This window comes from Meleagris gallopavo, chromosome 3, assembly GCF_905368555.1.
Source record: "Meleagris gallopavo chromosome 3, MGAL_WU_HG_1.1, whole genome shotgun sequence".
In the NCBI taxonomy this organism is placed as follows: domain Eukaryota; kingdom Metazoa; phylum Chordata; class Aves; order Galliformes; family Phasianidae; genus Meleagris; species Meleagris gallopavo.
The window spans coordinates 76,240,919-76,260,839 of record NC_139406.1 but is presented as its reverse complement, the minus strand read 5'-3'; the positions used below and the strand labels follow the sequence as shown (position 1 = coordinate 76,260,839).

Sequence of the window (19,921 nt, the reverse complement as noted above, 5' to 3'; positions counted from 1 at the left end):
TAAAAGTGAGAAAATTTATGGGTTGAGATAAAGGCAGTTTTATAGCTAAATCAAAAGCTGCACATACAAGCAAAGCCAAATTCTCTACTTTCCATCAGCAGGCAGATGTTCAGCCATTTCCACGAAAGCAAGGCTTCGTATTGTATAATGATTTGTTTGAAAGGCAAATGCCATTCTGTCAATCACACGCATCCTCTTTTTTCTTTTCCACAGCTTTTATTGCTGTGGAAATATCCCCTCAATCCTCCTGGGTCTGCTGTCCTGATTGTGTCCCCTGCCAGTTTCTTGAGTACCCTAGCCTCCCCATTGGCAGGGAAATGTCAGAAACACGAAAGTTCTCGGTGCTATACAAGCATTGCTCAGAAATAACATTGGAGTATTTTCAACACTATTTTCACCACCAATACAAAACATAGGACCACGTGCACTACTCTGAAGAAAATTAGCATGAATAGCACAATTCCTCTTCACAACAGTGAAAGTTGCCAGCTTTTACCTTTTTCCAAGATAAATATTTTTATGTCAACACAAGACATGGTCATACAGGTGCCTCTATTTCTCCTCCTCCTACTCCTTCAGCAGCTCCAAAAGTTGAACCTCTAACAGATATATTTCTGAGGAGACATAATGTTTTCATCTAAAAAAGTGACCTCTTATTCAGAAAGTCTTCTTTTGCCAGCTGTTGAATTTTGATATATGGGTTATGAGGCTATAACAGAAGTGGATAAAACACCATCCTACGCAATCTGGTGCAATCTGATAACACAGCCTTCACCTCTTACCCCAGTGCCAGGGTTACACTCCTGAAGAAGCACTTGTCATTGGCACCCTGATGATCCAGCAGCTCTGTATGTTACCTCAAGTGCTTTTCTGATTGTCTTTTTCTGTGAATGTTATGAATAATGTCCAACCACTAGACTTTCTGTTACTTCATCATTTCCTACATCCATTCCTCAGATGGGTACCCCATTCAACATCCTCCTCCAAAAAATTCCCTACCTTTTGCAACCTTTTACCATGTTCTCTTCCCTTGACTAGCAAAAGCAACTCTCATTTCCAAAAATCTGTGATTTTTCACTTCTGTGTTATCACTGCCCTATACCCCTGAGGGAAATATGGATCACAGGACTAGGAGAGGCATCCCCAAAGCAGGCACAAAAAGCTGAAGAGATCACAGCAGCAAGTATCAACAGACAAGTGAACAGCACTGAGTAGCACCATGCTTGTCTGCATCATTCTGTGGTACAGGACATCCCAGCTTTGGGAGAGAGTCTTGAATGTAGGAGGAAGCCACAGACTAGAAAGCTGCAAGAGAAAAGCCTACTCCTTAAATAAAAAGTCCCAAGTAGATGAAGATGATAAAATAATTTCACAAAGATCATGCACAAAGAAAGTCTGCAAGAGGGGGAGTAGATGCACTTGCAGGGATTGGGTCTACATGTATCAAAATAAACTTAGTTGCAACAGCGAATGTTCCCAGGCATGGGGACTCAGTTACCTTTTGTGTAAAATTATTAGAATAGTTCTTGGTTCTTTTTCAGCCTCCCAAAAAATGTGTTTTTCTGACTCCCATTCACAGCCTGGGGACCCACATGGGCCATGGGTCAACTGCAATAGACAACTGTCCTGCAAGCAGTCTCCTTGTTTGGGGAGTGGCGACTGTAACAATGAAGACAAAAGCTGTTTCTTTCCAAGCATTTACCTGAAAATGGACATGGACACATTTACTTTGCTTGTGCTGGTTTAATGAGAGTGTCTGAGAATCCCATGGACTGTAGCTATGGCACAAGCTGGGGGAAGTAAGCCAGGAAATCTGTCCCAGGCAGAAAGCCTAGCTGAGCAATGGGAGGCAGGGACACATCCCACTGCATCCAGCACTCTCAGCTGCTCTCACTTTTCTCCAACATTGAACACCCTCAATTAGTTACAGGCCTCCCTCCCTTTGTAGCAGCCTCGACAAGCCTATCCCAAATGATCTCCTGGAAATAGTATTTCCTGTGCGCTGAAGATTTGCCCCAGAATGCTGTAACTCTCTGCATTCACTTTAAAGGGGTTCATGCATCACCAGTATACCATAGCGTGGGAACTCTACTTCATGTATCATTAATCCCGCCTTGGAAATAGAAAATAGAGAAGGTGACCTTCTGAGATCTTTCATAGTCCTTTTTTCTATGATAAATACAGATTCAGGACACAAAATTTTCACTTTCTTTCTTCTTCTTCCTTTTTTTTTAACTCATTCCACAGTTTTTTATACTTCACCAAGAAGAAAGAAAACATTTAAGGAAATAATCCAAGCTGTGTTCACTTAATGCCTGAGAAAATACATGGATCTGCCAAACTTTGAGACCAATCAAAGAAGCCAATTTTAAACACTATGGACCTCCCATGAGAACACTCTGCTAATATTTATTTCTTTGATTTGGGTGATTGCCCAACCTCCTCTGCTGAACTCATCCTCTAACCCCGTGTCAGGAGAAAAGATACAGTTGCTTCTCCCCATGAAAGCTGCACCACAGGGCGTTCAGTCTATTTCCAGGACCCAAGCAATAGCCACCACGCCTAAAGGATGTGTACGTTTAACTGTTCTTTTGGGTCGGGAGACTTGTATTGTGCGGATGTTTGTTAAGTGAGACTTCCAATGATACCCTCAGTAGCATAACAATTTAATTATGCTTTCATATCTAAATGCTGAGGCATAATCACTGATTATACAAACACAGATGCTTTCCTTAAGGGCTTCTTCCTGGGTAACACGATCAGAGTGCACTTTCTCAGCCAGGCTATTGTGCATCTATCATTAGAACATAGTTGCTTCTACTACTACTTCCTCAGCTGTCCATCTAGGAATTTCTATTATGAAAACACAGCAGACAAATCACAATATAGGAAGAAGAAGCTGCTGTAAGACACGTTTCTGGATTCATCATTAAGTTTCAGCTGTGGTCCGTTTGCATTGCACAGATATGGATTATAAAAACTTTTAAACTTGCAAAGAAAAAAGATAAAATCTAAATTATTTACAGTAATCAGCGACACAAAAGAGCTTATCAGCATGGGCTTTGTTAAAAATTATACGTACAATCAAAGCATCATAATGGTCATGGCCAGTGAAAAACATCTCTGAACATCAGAAATTCAACAAAATATATTTCTGTTATGGGAATATTAATCAAAGCCAATTCAAAGAGAAGAAGGATCAAGTTATTTACCTGAGAGTAGTATTTTAGTCCTTCTATATCTATCTTTTCAAAATAGATCTGCTTTAGAAAGCCAAACTATTTGTATTTTCTCTTGCCCAGCTTTAAGGAGTAGACTGCTGATTTTCCCAATTCCCTCAGCTTTTCCAGAGAGTTTCATTTTTAGTACACCATGTTGCTGAAAAGCACATTCTTCTTTTTAAACCGTATTGTAACAAGTAAAAGAGCAGTCAAAGGTCCATCATGAAAAATGAAAGCATATTCTTTATAAATCAAAGGCTGCATAGATAAATGGAAGGAAATTACTTCTGTGTTCACATATAAGAAAACCTAAAATTGCAGAAACATTGTTTCCACACCCAAACTACTGACGTCCTTGTAACTTCAAAATTAACACAAAATTTCCTAATCTAAGATATTTGTAGAAAAAAAAATTAAGAAATAATTATTCTAACATATCCACTTTCATGAAAATCTTCAGTACAAGTCATTTTTTTCCTAGCATAAGCACCACAACACCACCACAATCTTTAACAATAGCATAACTGAAACTGTAAATATGCGTTGCAGATTTGGTCCAAATCTATCATGGATTTCTGGTGAGAAAATGCAATATTTCATAATTCACTGTTAAGTGACTGATGGACGTCCCATCTTTCACTTAAGACGGATATCCACTCATGCCTGGAAATTTGCTATTTTTCTGTCCTAGGTCACAATTTCATCCATATCTGATAGCCATTCCTGGTAGCCTTGCTTGACTAAGACTTGGTATATTCTGTTAAAAATCTCACAGCAAAAAAAACTACACTGCATGTTTGAAAAAAAAAATTCTTACATTTTTTAAAAACGTACATCACTACTCTCCAAATTATTCTGTACTTGCAAATGTTTTTCACAGAAGAGTGAAAAATATTGTTGTCTTTTAAAAGATTGGTCTGGACTTCAGTTGCAGAATGTGAACCCATACGTACTGCACTTAATCCTTTGATTGCTTACCTTTAAGGAAAAGGCTCTTTTTAGCAAAGAGGTGTCATTCATTTATGACCAGATAGACATTATGTATGACAGCCTTAAGTATCTGAACTCAAGTCAAAAAGTTGATTCGTGCCAAACTCTTACTTAGGCAATGACAGAGAAGCATTATCTCTAAGCATTTTTTTTTCCTAGTGCTTCAGGTCAAAAGTCCTAAAGAAATCTTCAAATTCTTAGCATCAAATTTATTCAGGTCTATTTCTGAGACAGGAATCTCAGTGTTTTAAGGGATTTCAGGAAAAAAAATAAATCAGTTTGAGTTCTTTTGAAAAAGCACAATTTTGTTAAAAAAAATGCCTAGAGGGAACTGTTAAAAGAAGCATCTCAAAAGATGCTTTCAAAAATATGAAATGAAACTTTCTTCTCTTAACATTAGTCATCCATTACATTGCAGTCCAATATCCTGCTGGACAATACTGTTCTACTACAGATTGTTGGACAAACTCACTGGTTTCACTTCCCCTTAACAGAGAAGAAGATTGAAAAGTGTGTAGTTTTTACCTATTGTTCACAGAGGGAGGAACTGTCTCTGCTACACCAGCTACATTATTTTGGTATCATCTGTAAAACAGTCTTTCCAAAAAATGACTGCATTTCTGAAGAGATTCAAGTGGAACTACCTTGCTTCTTAGACTATGTACCCAATGCAATAGCTCTTGCAGCCAGATTTAATCATTCCAGTCTCCAAAACATCTCCTAGTTCTCATTCCTGCTATTCCACTTCCATCATTCCAGAAGAATCTATCATTTTTTGAAGATTTAATGATCCAGATTGGTAGAATTAGTCATGTTTTTAATAGCAGGCCCAACAGGAGGAGCAGGAAGCTCAGGCAGGTGCAGAACTAATCCCTGAGGATGAACTGAGGATAAAAATAACACAGATTAGGTGTTTTTCTTTAATGAATTAGCTTGTGCAAACTGCCTGTGAGTGCTTTTGGTAGTGGAAAAGCCGATGGGAAAACTTTAAAAGGCACCCTTATATAGAGGTCATGTTTACAGCTTGTTCAAAAGCAATTTTTGTAATACAGATGATGGAAGAGCATGCTGTGATGCAGAATGGGAATTAGAGTCTGAGGAGGGGAGCAAGGAGACAGAAGGAAGAGATTTCCTAAGTCAGTGTCTCTGTTAAGACGTGTGAACCACTAAACTTCATCCTGTGCAGCATTCTCTACCCCGGTTCCTCCCTATCCAACACTAGGTGCACAGGAAGGAGGTAGGACTGTACCTGGGGCTGAGCTGACAGCGCTGGATGACCTCAACCCCTTCAGAACAAGGTGCTTGTAGCCCCTGGGATCACAGTCCTATCTCCAGAGCTGTCCTTTGAGGACACAGCAGGGCACTCACCTGGTCATGATTGCAACATGCCAAGCATCCTTGTGAGCTCTTTGGAGATTATGGCAAGTTCAGAACTCAGTCCTCAGCAGCATTTATAATTTTGTACAGGCAGATCACATTCTGTCACAGAATATTTATGTACAGATGCCTGCCTCTCCCTTCAGGTTGATTTCTATGCATGTACAGCTCTCCTACACTTGGTGAGAAACACTTAGTTGTAACAGGGCTTCCTATCCTTCGAGTACCACCAGCTGACTGCACTTCCACCAGTGCCTTCTTGGTCAGGCTCCTAGGAGAGAAGACAGCCTGACTATCTCTGCAAGCACACTGAAATTGCTTGCAGATTGGAAAGAATAGTTTAACCCTGAAAGAGGTGTAATTTCTCAGTAATTCAAAAGCTATTGAAAGCTGTTTGGAAACAAAACAAAACACAGAAAGCAGGAGCATTTTGCAGCATAGAAAAGAAAGATTTTGAAGATTAGAGCAGATGAAAAATGACTGAAGGAATTCTAGAATCATAGATTAGATTTGGAAGGGACCTTAAAGATCTCAGGCTCCAAACCCCTACATACAGGCAGGGACATTTCCTACCAGACCACGTTGCTCAGAGCCCAATCTAACCCAGCCTTGAGAGCTTCCAGGAATGGAGCATCCACTTCTCTGGGCCACCTGTGCAAATGCCACAGAAAAGAAAAAAAATTGTTCATATCTGTATTCTTCTGCATTGCCAAGAGCTCCAGACTAACCCGTCAGTGTTGCCATTACTCTCCAGTTATGTTATAATCCACATTACTTTACACGATACAGGATATATGTAGACAACAGCTCAGGAAATGCACTATATTCAGCAGCAATACAAGATTTCTCTCTCTTGCAGGTGGTCTGGATTTGTGCTGAGAGAGCTATAAGAGGCCTTGATAGTCGTAGGTTGGGCAGGAAATGCAAGCCTATTGAAACCCATCTTAATCCCCAAAATTGAGATAATACTACAAAGTACACTGCTTACCGGGGAGCTGGCCTTTTTACTTCTCTAATCCACATAAGGCAGTGGTTTATAAACTTCTCAGCATTAGTGCCAATGATCATTATTTCAAAATGTCAGGAATACTATTTAAAGTCTTTCTGCTCTTACCATCCCCCCCTTCTTGCTTTTCTAGTCTTACATTCTTGTGAAATTGAGTGGGAACCTAAAATCAGTTCCAGTTCACCTCCTCCGTGACAGATTTCATTTTCCCCATAATAATTCATCAGAATGCCATGATCTGCCTGTTAAGATGTTTTCTATAGGCCTAGGCAACATTAACTCAATAGCAGAGCTGGAAGAAAATGAAAGCAACAATAGTGAAAAAGGCAACAGTCAGATAATATGTTCTTAGCCAAAATGTCAAACTGGTGCATTTAATGTCAGTACTTTTGTTTATGCTTTCTAAGTGTTTTTGAACTAGTTCATATGGCTCAGCCAAGCAATGGAAATAAATGTCTTTGGTTAGCTATAAAGATGCAGTGTAAGCAACAGAAATGACTGCAACAAACTGGCATATAGCCCACAGAAGTGAAAAGCTCCAATCAGTAGGTATTCATGTTCTCATTTATAATTTTAGTTTTAAAAACATACTTTGTCATTTTATGTTGTATCAAGAGTAAAAAGCCCTTTATTTGAAGTAGCTTCTCACATTCCCAAAGCAATAAATGTCCTTACAGAAGCAAGAATAACCTGGCTTGTCTTCTGGATGAACATACTCAAATGCAAAAGTACCATAGCCTTCCCCTAGTGTAAGGGCAGGAGAGCCATGAGCTTTCAGCCTGGAAGGCAAAGGCATCTCCTCTCAGAGCACACCTGGAAAAAACAGATAGACAAGTATATGATACCAATACCTAGCTTAAAAGGTCCTATCTCATATGTATTTGAAGAAAGAAGTAAGGAAGAATTCCTTTTCAAATTCTACTTTTAGCACATCATTTCTTCAAAATACACATGCAGGTCTATGTAAATAATCTCAGTGGCCTCAGGTTGTAAGAAACAAAAGTTGCCTTTTCCAGAAGCTCTCATGTCTGCCAACCCGCGAATAACCTAGAGGAGCTCAGCCAAATCTGACTCTCTTATACCACTGGCAATCCCACAGAAGTCTGTTGGCAAGTCTAGAGTCCTATTCAACGCCTTTTTCTGCCTTTTAATAACCTACACATCTGAAATGGTAGATCTCTTGAAAGATAATCCTTTTGTCCCAAACTGTTTCCCCCATGAAAATTATGCAGTTATCATATATTTGTTTATTATTTTTTGAGCAAGGAGCAGCACTGAGCTCCTTGCATTATCCTACCTTTTCTTGTTGTGGGAAAGAATGAAAAATACCCAAATGCATTTCTTAAATACGAAATAAACACCCCACTTCAATTTTTCTGCCAGCAAACAAAGCTTTGGCCCACATGGATAATTTTAAACATTTCTCATTGTTCTGCGGTCCTTATGAATAGTATTCAAGAACACTTTTTAGCCTTTCCATACTATCATTAAAGAGGCAAATTATGCTAGAAATGCCTTTTTATTGAATAAGACACAGAGAGAGATGGAGATAGAGTAAAAGTGAAAATCAGAGATAACTGAGCTTACAAGAAAACCTGGAAAAAACATACATCACACAGTAGAACTTTCTAGACAATCAAGTCCACTGACAGTAGCAATTGACATTAGGGTCTGAATTTAAAGCAGGATGAAGTTCCGTTCTCCTCATGCTAGACATGTCCTGCTATCCTGTAGGTGTGATACTTGAAAGGAAACAGAAGTTTTTACTCAACTTCCAGCAGTGTATCTGCACTGCCCACCCATCAATAAAAGGCTATTGTATGAAACTCCTTCTACAAACAACTGTAGGGAAGTCTCTGAGAAGTGCATTGAAATAGTCTGTAGCCAAGAAGAATAATACAGCAATTCAGAAGAGTGGGGAAGTGCTTTGCACTGAGCATTTTGCAAGCATTTCATAATGAACTGGAAGAACTAAAAATATTCTAGCTCCAGCTATATCACAATTAAGTAAGACTAGTTTAGCAAATAGTTCAAGAACTTAGCATATTAAATGAATGAATGGTTCTGGTTAGGAAATTACTGGAGCTGGGCAGAGCAGGATAGATACATTCATTACCAGCAAAGTGCAAGAACCTTAAAAAAAAAGTAGGATGAAAACAGCCAAAGCAAAGAATTTAAAATCAGTTTTCTAAGATCAAGCCAAATAATACCTGCAGGCAAAAAATAAAGATGCATACTGTAAACACCTAGGCGGATGTGACCGCAGAATACATTACAGTTAACAAGGCTATAAGAAATCAAGAACTCTCCACTGCAGCTGTGGTTGGAATCTAAACAGATTGACCCCAGTCTCTCTAGCACCCAGCTTAAGTCTGCAATGCAGCCTCAACTTCAAAGGAAAATATTACTTATTCTCCTTGTTACATAGTATGACATCTGCTTTTCTCACAAATGAAATAAATGCTACTTTTAAGGTAGCATTTATCTCCAAGCAAGTCTGAGGTGTGTATAGTGCTCTGTTACCCTCATAAGACTGGAGGAACAGTGACTACATTTGCTGTCAAGATAGAAACAGTAAGTTAGAACTAAGAATATACAAATTATTTTTTTGCAGCCAGCTGAGTACAAGTAGTAGTAACACCATGTGTGATAGTTAATGGAAGTTATTTCTCCACATTACTAGAGAGGCTCTACTGATTCAATCTTCAAAGTGCTGATGGACGAGAATTTGAATACATAAGGAAGAATTTATATGTTCAATCACTGAATGCAATAAATTAGGATTGCGTGCTATTTTAATCCTATGGGAAACATGGTCCAGTGCATTCACATTTTCAAAACTACACTCACAGAGAGCCAGCTTTATAGCCTAAGAGGAGAAGTATTTGCTGACAAACAAGGACACACATCCAAATCCCAGGCTTGGTAGGAGTTTGATAACATGATCCAGGTGTAGGATGAATTATTTTAACTCATGCACAGAAATGTTAGGAGTTGATGAAGGTAGCATTAATCATTTTGAAGAAAGTGTGGCAAGCCTTTCCAGAGATCCCTGAACAACATCAGTCTAATCTGTGTATAAAAGCAGCACTGAAACAAGCAGAAATGTGCTAGGAACCTTCATCTTCCCAATTTATCTCACCACCAACTTAGAGTTTGAACATCACTACCTCTACCCAAAAATGTGAAGTTCACACTTACTCTTCCCTAGAGTATGTGATCACACAATTTGCTCCATTGTAGTAGAGCACATCAGAGAATAAACGAGAAAGGAGACTCAAAGTACCAAGTAGCTACCCACTGAGCTCCATGAAAATAAGACCTTCATGATTTAGTAGCCTTAATATTTGTTGAAAAACCCATATATTTCATTTAGAATTATACTTGAGAGTAGAATTCTGAATGTCACCATAAGTAAATTTTACCTTCTAATTATTAATTTATTTTTTTTTTATTGTTTCTTACCATGCTACGTGAGGAATATCCTAATACACAGCAAGATACAGTACAATTAACACTACCATATTTAAGAAAGCATAAAATGAAGTACAAAGGATTCATTTTCCCAGTGAGGTAAATCCTAAGTCACTATTTAATATGGATACAATAATTTATTTTAGGGAAGAGAACTACATGAAGTGCTGTTCCTTTAATGCCGGGAACTCAGGTAATTTCTAACAGTGGTAGAATTGTCCTGCTGGGCCACCCATCACTTTTCTTGACTCATGCTTTATGCAAGTGCTTTTTAAAGCACATTGAGGTCTTAGCTCTGGGAAGAGAAGAATAAAAATTGCGAGTGAGGAGTGGAAACTGTAATCTTTCTGTTATCAGGAAGAGAGGAAATTGCAAGGTCATCACTATTTTGAAAGATCGAATCAAAATTACAATCCCAGCTAAAAGTACTCTGCAGGAATCTGGCAGACATTCCTAGATCTTTCCATATTTTCACATTTTTTCGTAATATTTTCTACTATGCTTGTTACAGTAGATTTAATTCATTCAGGTTTTGAAATGATTTTACATTTATGTGTATTTCCATTCATGTTGTTTTCCTCAGTAAAGCAAGATTTAGAGTTTTTTTTGTTTCTCTTTCTATCCTATCATCTCTCTTTTTTCAAATAGAAGACAGATAATAAGAAAACAGAGCACCTGAAAACTTATCACAGATCACAGCAGTGTGAAGTTCTGGCTAGAGTTTATAAAAATAGGCTGTTCCTCCTGGCTAAGACTCTCTGATCTGTGGTGGGAACTTCACAAAAGGACACAATTAGGTGAATCGAAATAAATTTCCTTAATTCTCTTCCAGACATGCAAGTGAACTTATCTCAACTGGTTAACAAAATTCCATAAACTCAGATAGACTGGCCACATCTGCTTCTAGTGCTGAATTTAAACAGCTTAAGCCTAATTACAAAAACTGTACATTTAAAAGCATAGACTTTTCTGGCGTGGAGTTAGGATTGCAAACAGAGCATTCCTTGATTCATGTGTGTAAGAATTAGTATATGAGAAATTGGGATATGCACACATAGAGCAGATTTGTGTTTGCATGTCAAGACCTTCTCTATGGTTTCGAGAACAGGCCAGATTGAGCTTCCTAGTGAAGAAAGTTTCTTAATGCCAGAGCAGACATTACTTTTAGTTCCAATCTGAATATTTAATGCCCACACTAAGAGTGACATTGTCTCCTGTGCTGAAATTCAAAAATTGAGAGTTGGTTTCAGTCTCAAAACACTGAAGAAATGGAAACACGGAATCGGAATCTGACAAGAATTCTTGATATGTTTTAATATATTAATATATCTTATTACCTAAATATGATACAGGAAAAAAAAAAAAAAAGCAACATATAGGTCTCATTTTATCATCCCCAAAAGTATTCATGTCTGAATGTATTCCCTTACCACCCTAAAATTTGAAGGAATAAATAATAAAAGAAACAAAGGGGTTAACACGTATGAGTTCATCAAGGACACTGTACATATATCTTTCTTTGCTGAATTTCTAGGCAAAGAAAAGCAAAGACCTGATCTTCCAGGACTTCAGTGAATGTGATATAGTATTACCTGAGACATGAAAAGACAATTGATAAAAAATGGAAAGTAATAAAAGAGATATGAAAGACTGAAAACATCTGTGGGTAGTGTTGAAAGGAGAAGTATCAGCACAGAGAAGGAAAAGGGCTCAAATGCAGCCCTGCACAGCTCGGTTCTGGGAGAAGTTTTATGAAGGATTTTGGCACAAAAAAAGAGGCATGCTTATAAGATTTGTCAGTGATACATGGTTGGAAAGCAACATCATGCAACATGGAGATCAAAATATCATATAAGAACAGGCAATCACTAGCACTGTAAGGTTGTAAGGAACAGAACTACAAGCAGGAGGAAATCCAAGTGCATGCTCATGTGCATAAGGTCTAGTAAGAATTTGTGGGTATAAACTAATTTCAAAGTGTGGAATGAAATGCAGTGAGACAGTCAGGCAATCACAAAATGACTATGTATTCTCAAATATTATACTACAAATGTGAACTTACAATATAGATTGTAGGCAACTATTTCCAACAGAAGGTGCATTAATACCATCTCATAAGGTAGCAATAAGATGTGAAGGGAGAGCTCAGGGCAGCTGTGTCTGACAGGAGGTTTGAGTATCTTCAACCCCTGGGGCTGAATAGAGCCTCTTTGTAAGGCACAAAGAACCATTGTCTGTTTAGGGGGGGGAAAAAAAAAAAAAGTATCACATCAGATCATAATTTACATGGGAGAAATGCCTGATGTCCACAGTTCTCATTTACACATGTAAGGTTTTCTGGAGATTGATATTTGTTCATTGTAAAATTGTGGCTTAGGCAGAGGTAGGAAGTTTAATTCTCTCTTCTGCTTATCATTTACTAGAAAGGAAAGAGGGAATAGCTGAACTGTCACTGATGAAAGTAAGACTACTCAAGTAGTGTCAGTGGTTCCTCCTTGGTCTTAGGAGTCTAAAAAGAAAGTTGCAAGTTGGAATGACTGAATAAGTTCTAGGTTGATCCTAATTATTCAGGGCAAGGCCTTCAGAAAGATCAATTTTAACAAGGAATAAGAAATGCCTAGTCCCTTATTCCCTAGAAGTCCCTAGCTCAGCAGGGTTTCCTTCCCAGCACCAGTTTAGCAGCAGACAGTTGGAATTGTCTCCACAAACCTAAGAATTAGAGGCAATACTATTTATTTAACTGCATTAACAAAAAGTGTTAACTTGACTCAGACAACTGAATAAAGACAAAGACCACCATAAGTATTGCTCTTAAACTTCAGATAGAAAAAGCAGTAAGATTCCACAAGAGGTAGCTGATTTAGAAGTCCAACTTACTGTTTGGATTTAGCCAGCTGCTAAAGTAAGAAGACCTCTCTAGAGTCTAGACCCTACAAAGAACCTACCATGAGTCCTGAAAGGAAGGCTCTTTCTGCTATCAGCGTGATGCAGCAGATCATAACTTTGTTTTTGCACATCATATTTTATATAAAAGTTGCCTACAGATATTTTCTGTGCAGGACTGTTGTTGTGGGTGCAAGACATCCTGCTCTTGCTCAGCCAGTCCAGCTACAGAGACAAAGAATGGGTCACAGCTGCATTGACATCCTCTCAACAATCTTGCAGCACAGCCAAAGCTAGGAAAACAGATCTTGTGAACAAAGTGACAAGTGTATTAGTCAAAAAAAGATACCATATGTAAGAAAAAAAATGATGAAATAAGTTATTACAAAGGAAAACTTTTCACCCAAGTGTTTCTGAAAATATAATACCTGAACTTCATATTGTTGTTTTTTTTTTTTAGTGCAGTCTCAGTTTTCTACACAAGATGGCAGCTCTTCTTTCTTCCTGCTTACATGTTCCTTAGCTCACAGAAAGCGTTTCTCTTTTACTTTGATACCACTGAAGCTGCAGCAATACAAATACAACCGAACTAGGACCAGGACTGTGATTTTAAATGTAGGTCACTCCCAAAACAGCATTTCAAAAACAGCATTTCAGACTCTACAGGGCAGTTTGTCACAAACTGCAATGTTCAGCTTCATTTCTTTTCTGGTTCCAACAAGTTTGTAACTGGTTTGTACTGCATTTCAGAGGTTTGAACCCACCATGTAAAAGGAAGAACACAAATATTCCTGTTTCATTTCAGTTTACAGGATATTCACATGTACATAAGGATATTGCAATGAAACCTTCGCTCTGCATCTCCTTCCACCCTGGCTGAACTGTCATTTAGAGAAGTGCAATGTTATTTGCATACTGTATTTATTTTAGCATGCTAAATAAAAGAACATATTTCAGGCAAAGCATCAGAGAGTTTGCCATCTGCACAACTCAGACTTGATGGAGAACAAATACTGAATTTTATCAAGCTTAACATCTGCCTGATTCCAGCACTGTACTGAGTGCTTCTGTACGGTCAGATATTATCAAGTGGGTCTAACAACGCAGCAGTTACCTGCCACTAATGATGGCAAATTGTCAGTACTAGTAACAGCTTCACATCAAAAGAAAATGATGAACCAATTTAAATTGCCTGGCTTCTGCACTGCTGATGTTCATGGCACACAGACTGTGGGATACATCAGCCTACAGCAACCAGCCCTATCCACAGAGTTCAAGATCACTGCTCCTCTTCACCAGCATAGTTTGGCCCTCTCTAGGAGCTCAAAAGGAATACTGAAGCACCCAAGAACCATACTTACAGTTGCTCAAAGGTACTGAGGTGGGACAGCCTCTATTTTGCACAAAAGTAAACTTGGCCCAAGCAATATTTGTTCAAAGTTACTCATTTCCTCTAGAGGTTCAACAACACAGAGGCCAAAAAGCAGCAGTGAAATAACAATAGGGCTAAAGAACTCTCACCACTCAAATTTCCTACAACATCCTGAGTTCTGTGAGAGCAAGAGGCCAGCAGGTGTCAGCAAGCACTTGAGAATAGAAGCCTCAAGACCAGGAGGCAAAAACCTCTTGCAGGTGGCTAAAAGACTATTTAAGTAGGAAGTTAAAAGACTTAATGAGTCCTTTCCTTCAACTGGCTTTAGAAAAAAAGTTGAGCAAGGGAGTGAAATCAACCCTGTTTTTCTACTCAGGTCTGCTCATGGGGTAGGGGTGTCTGAAAGGCCCTTCTATTTTCCCTTGCTTCACAAGGACAGATGGGTTGATCTGGGTGACTTTGTGCTGGTTTTGGCAGAGCAATTGAGTGCTGTAAGTCAGTGGATCACCTGTAGGCATACCTTGAGCCCAGTCCCAGTGTAAGTGAAGAGGTGCTGGGAAAGGAAAAGGCAGCAAAGAGACAAGCTTGTGCTATTCTACCTAATTTCTCTCTTTACCTCTGTAGTCAGTTTATGCCTTATGGTAAATATGAGCCAATTAACTGAAAGTGGCTTACTTCTCAGTTAAGGTGGAAATTAACTTATTTTTCATCTTTTGAAGAGTGCTTGAGAGATGGAAAAAACACAGTTTCAATAGGGGACCTAATGTGTGACAATATGTCCTTTGCTAACTTCTTTGGGTATCAAAGTCTTCATTTATATTTCCACCTTCCAAAAAGAAGCTCTGTCAAGATTGGCTGGGAAAACTCAGCAGTTACTGCACTTGTACCTTTGCTGTCAGTCATCAGTCCTCTACACTGGTCTCACTTTTGTAAGCAGCAGAACAAAGAACACTTCAAAACAAAACCAACACTGAAGCTAATTAATTCTCACAACAGGAGAATAAGCAGAAAGGACTCAGTTTCAGATATTTTCAGGAAAATTATGCAGTCCAAACATCCACAGAATGTTCTACGTACTCAGACTTTCAGAAACAAAAACCAATAAGTAACAAAAAGGGTCATGTCTGTACGTCTGTTCCACACTAAGGAAAGGTTCTATGGATACCTCAATACTATGAAGCACTGGTGCTGCCTACCTGCAACTACAGGGTATTAGTTGAACGTCAAGTGAAAATCTATTTCAGTATTTCCCAAAATACTTATTCTAAATGAAATCGACACTTTTGATCACAAATTAATTTTGATTTATTTTCCTTTTTTTGTTGTTTCTTCTACTTAGAAAAAGAGCAAGGCAGCAATATGATCACTTCAAATAATAATAAAAAGAATTGCTATTAAGTTGTATCTCAATCACTCAAAACACTTATCAGTGTAAGCATGCAAACAGGTCTAAAATTACATCTTACAAAAAGGCAGGAAAAACAAAAGAATGACAAAATCATTTCAGCAACAAAAATCGTGAACACAAAAATAAAAATGTTTACCCTGAATTGTTCCGAGTTGACATTTTTTGATCAAATTTTCATGCTAGAAAAGGGTAGGTATTATGAGATTTTCCAGCAGCTCTTTTGGAAAATTATGTAGGAGTAGAGTGTCACATCACTTCTCATGAGGATTCCCAGGATGCTGGTGAGTCAGTCTGACTCAATGGGTGTCCTGCAGTCAGGGCTTGGGAAACACTGTACCACAACTTGTGAGATTGCATTGGGAAAGAGTTTGCTTATATCAACTACCTTAACTAAATCATAAGTTACTGACAGTCTATATATATATTTATTACTTTTATTCTCAGTTTTACAGAAATATTTTTTCATTACTAAACATTAAAAATCCAATCCCTACAAAATTCAGTAAGTCCACTACTAAGATGAAGTTCTGAGTGCATAATGGTTTTCAATGACAAACAGTAGTAAGTGAAAAAAAAATATCCTTGTGGATTTAACATAAATAAAGTATAAGATGCTTTTTGTAAAAACAGTGCAGGCTCTTTTAACTTAAAGGTCTATGTTGAGTACTTTCCCTGGGATGGCTATATGAAGTTTAAGATAATATTGATATTATTACTATTATTTGTTTTAATGCTAGAGCTGAAGACTCTGTAGATAGCAACACAGCAAATTGGAAACACGACCTGCTGCTTTTGGAACAAGGTTATGCAGTCAGTATAGGAAAGTACAGGCACTCAACCAGAAGGTGAAAATATCCCCTGAGCTTATGAGTTGCCCATTCTCTAAGAGAGCCTGAGATGCTGCACAGGATGCTGCTCACCTCAGCAACACCTCAACTGCTCACACCTCTGTTTCACTCTTGCATCTGCTGCTTTTGAGTCTTCCTGGATACCAAGATGATGTGGCCCTGCCACCCAGCTTTTCTTTCCCTTGGAAAGAAGCTCCAGTTAAAGAAAAAATATACATTCTTTTGTTGTGTGTGTGGCAGGATGGCAAGCGAGAGGTATTTTGTAAGGATTTTCAAACATCTTGGAGTGCCCGATTCCAGTTTCTGGGTCTCTGGGGGTTCTGCCTCCAGCAAAGCTCTCTCTGTAATTGTCTTCTCCACTCTGAGGTTTTTCTCTCCATCTGCCTCTAAATATGGAAATGAGCCAAATGTGAACAAGGAGATGAGATCTGCTGCTAACTGTCCAGGAACCTTCCCTGGTCCCTCTACCAGCCTTTACAGAAAGCTATCAAAGAAACAAGCTGCATAGCAAAGGCCTTCCACACCAGGCTGAGATGCTGTGTACTCATCTGGACATCAGAAGACAAATGAGAGGACTCCAAGCTGTCCATGCAGCACATTTCCCATTGGACATTCCTCGCATGGTATAAGCAGAGACTGATGGCTGTCCTCACTTCCACATTCACTTCTGCTGACCACAGAAAGGAAGACACCACTGAAAGGGACATCTGCATCTTCATCTGCTAACCCAAACACTTGAGAGGACACTGTCCCTCCTCATTCCAAGTCTCTATCACCAGCGTGATTCATCCCTGGAAAATTTCACACTGGTTGCATTAGAGTGGTTGCTACAGATGGCAGTAAGAGTTAGTTTAACATCTAAAATATTTTTTTTTTCTCTTTCCTCAGAAAGAGCTGAATCAGGCTTGCTGGGACTTTCCAAATGAGGCACCTAAATGTCATACTGAATAGGGGTTGCCACTGGGAGTGTTGAATAGTCACACAGAAGAGTGCTACTAACACTACCTACAAAAATATGTGATCATCTTTGATCCAAATTTATAGAAATACTTCCAAAAAAAATTGCTCCTTCATTTCCATGACAAGCCAGGTTCTAAATCCTGTTTCCCTGGCAACAGCTGAGGACATTAAACTATGCTATGTGCCCAGGAAAGAAAATAAATGGCAATGGAAAATTACTCCAGAAAGTTAGTTAGGAGGTTTTGGAAAGAGAAGGAAAAATCAGAATAGGCAAACAGTTACACATCAATAACCTTAAAGATCAAATATCCCATCGTTCTAAGTCATGCAGGAAACCAAAAGCTGAAGTGGATACTCACTGCTGTTACTTTTATCATCCAATTGATTTGTTTGCTGCATTTAGTGATATGTTCCAAAAACTGTTTTGGCTGCTTCCAAGAGACAAAAGAGACTGAAGACTGCATGCTTCCTTGTTACACCCTGCTAACCGAGGCAGAACTGCAGAGCTGTGCCAGGCAGCATCTTTAGAAGTGCCCACTGGTGACTGTCGTTGTGCACTGAAAACACACAACCTATTTGCAGCACCTAATCTGCTTGGAGCACCTCAGACAGCCAGCTGTGGGACACCAAAATGAATGAGCAAAGAACACGGGGAGGGGCTTCCAGCTCCCACCATGTCTCAGCGCGTCCCCCTGACACAAATGCAGGGCAGGGAGGTGAATTTTGTCCAGCAGTGTGACTGCCATCCATGCCACCAGTACGAGCCCTGGCCCTAACCAGCAGATGTCCTTGCTGCAGCAGAAAACTTCACAAGCAATGTCCCAGCAAAGGCATTGCTGGGCACCGCACAGCAGGAGGAATAGCTTGGCAGCACAACTTGTGCAGAGAGGCACTGCTAGCAGTTTTTCATTCCTTATAAATTTAGCCCCATGTTTATTAGCATTCCCCTTCAACCAGAATTCTTCTTGTAGGACTAGCATAGTTTGCTAGCTGAAATATTTCCAGAAAGTCACAGAACATCAATTGATTAAGTGCTTTGCAAAATTATTGTGTATTTTCCCAGAGCAAACAACTTCAGTAGGAAATGGGAAGGACCCAGCCTGCTCCCAGCTCGGGTGACAGGAGTGAGTTCTTTTGACAGAGAAAGTTGTTTCTTATTAAACAAACCATGAGATTTTCCTCTCCCATCTGAGCTGTATCAAAACTGAGTAGAGTGTCCAGGTCCTCAGTACTGGAAGGATGTGGAGCTGTTGGAGCAGGTCCAGAGGAGGCCACGATGATGATCAGAAGACTGGAGCACCTCTCCTATGAAGAAAGGCTGAGGGAATTGGGCTTGTTCAGCTTGGAGAAGAGAAAACTCCAGGAAGACCTCATTACGGCTTTCCAGTACTTAAAGGGAGCTTATAAGGAGAAGAGAAGAGAAGAAACGAGTAAAAAATGGTCTTCAAAAGTTTGAAAAGAGCAGTCGTAAGGATAGGTCTGCAGCTGAGGGAGCCACTCAGACAGATGACTCCAGGGTATGATCTTGCTGTTGATGTCAAACTGCCTCAGTCCTCAATTATTCAGACTTAATACGATTTCAAGATACTAGAAGTAGAAATAATAGGCTGCAGCTGGTGCTCTCAAAGCTGAGTTATGCACCACTGGTGGAGAAGGAGCAGCAGCTGGTTCCAGCCACAAGCTTCAGCTGCTGACAACAGCAACAAGTACCACAAGGCAGCATAGCCATGGCCACAGCTGCCCAAGGGGTCCAATTTCACAGTCATCAGAGGAGCTGAAGTCATCCTGTGCCTACAGCAAAACAACCACTGGTGCCATCTCCTAGGAAGGAGATGGAACAGTTTTTTTTTAACAGCTCTGGGTGATGGTTAGTGGCCAGTTCTGCCCTTAACTGTTAGCTGAGACAGTTCCACCAAACCAATCATGCTTTCACAACCTGTGCTTTTTAAACTTTGAAGGCCGCTCCGGGTTGCTCAGTGAAGAGTTTAGGTGAACAGGAGCTGTATATGGGACAACAATACATGAAATAATTTGGGAGGAAGGTGACAAGGCTTATCCTTTGTCCTTTCACAGCCTTCAGCTGCCAGCATCCAGCCACAGCCCTCATCTATTCCCCTCACAGATTCAAACAGATTGTGATAGGCTTTGGGAGAAAAAAAAAGATTCATGGAATACCACAATAGGAAGAAGACAGGGTAATGACAGACATTCCTTTCTTAACCTTTTGGGGACCTCCAAGAAGAATCTATCAGATTTTAGTACACTTCTCAAGGTCTTACTGTTTTTCTGTGGTTTGCAAAAAGCTCTAAAAAACAAGGATCAGTTCCTGCCCAGCATCTATTACCAACAGGGGACCATCCATCAATGACTCTAAAATCATTT

The 19,921-nt window shown here is 39.4% G+C and overlaps 1 long non-coding RNA gene across 6 annotated transcripts in view; it reads right to left on the bottom strand.

Moving 5' to 3' along the window:
- Positions 1-19,607, bottom strand: part of LOC146544778 (uncharacterized) — a 104,281-nt gene extending 84,674 nt beyond the window's left edge. For all 6 annotated transcript variants that reach the window (XR_014882645.1, XR_014882646.1, XR_014882648.1 and 3 more), the window contains exon 1: positions 17,899-19,607. This is a non-coding gene — a long non-coding RNA (uncharacterized LOC146544778). The remainder of the gene's footprint in view (positions 1-17,898) is intronic.
- Between the last annotated feature and the right edge of the window lie 314 nt (positions 19,608-19,921).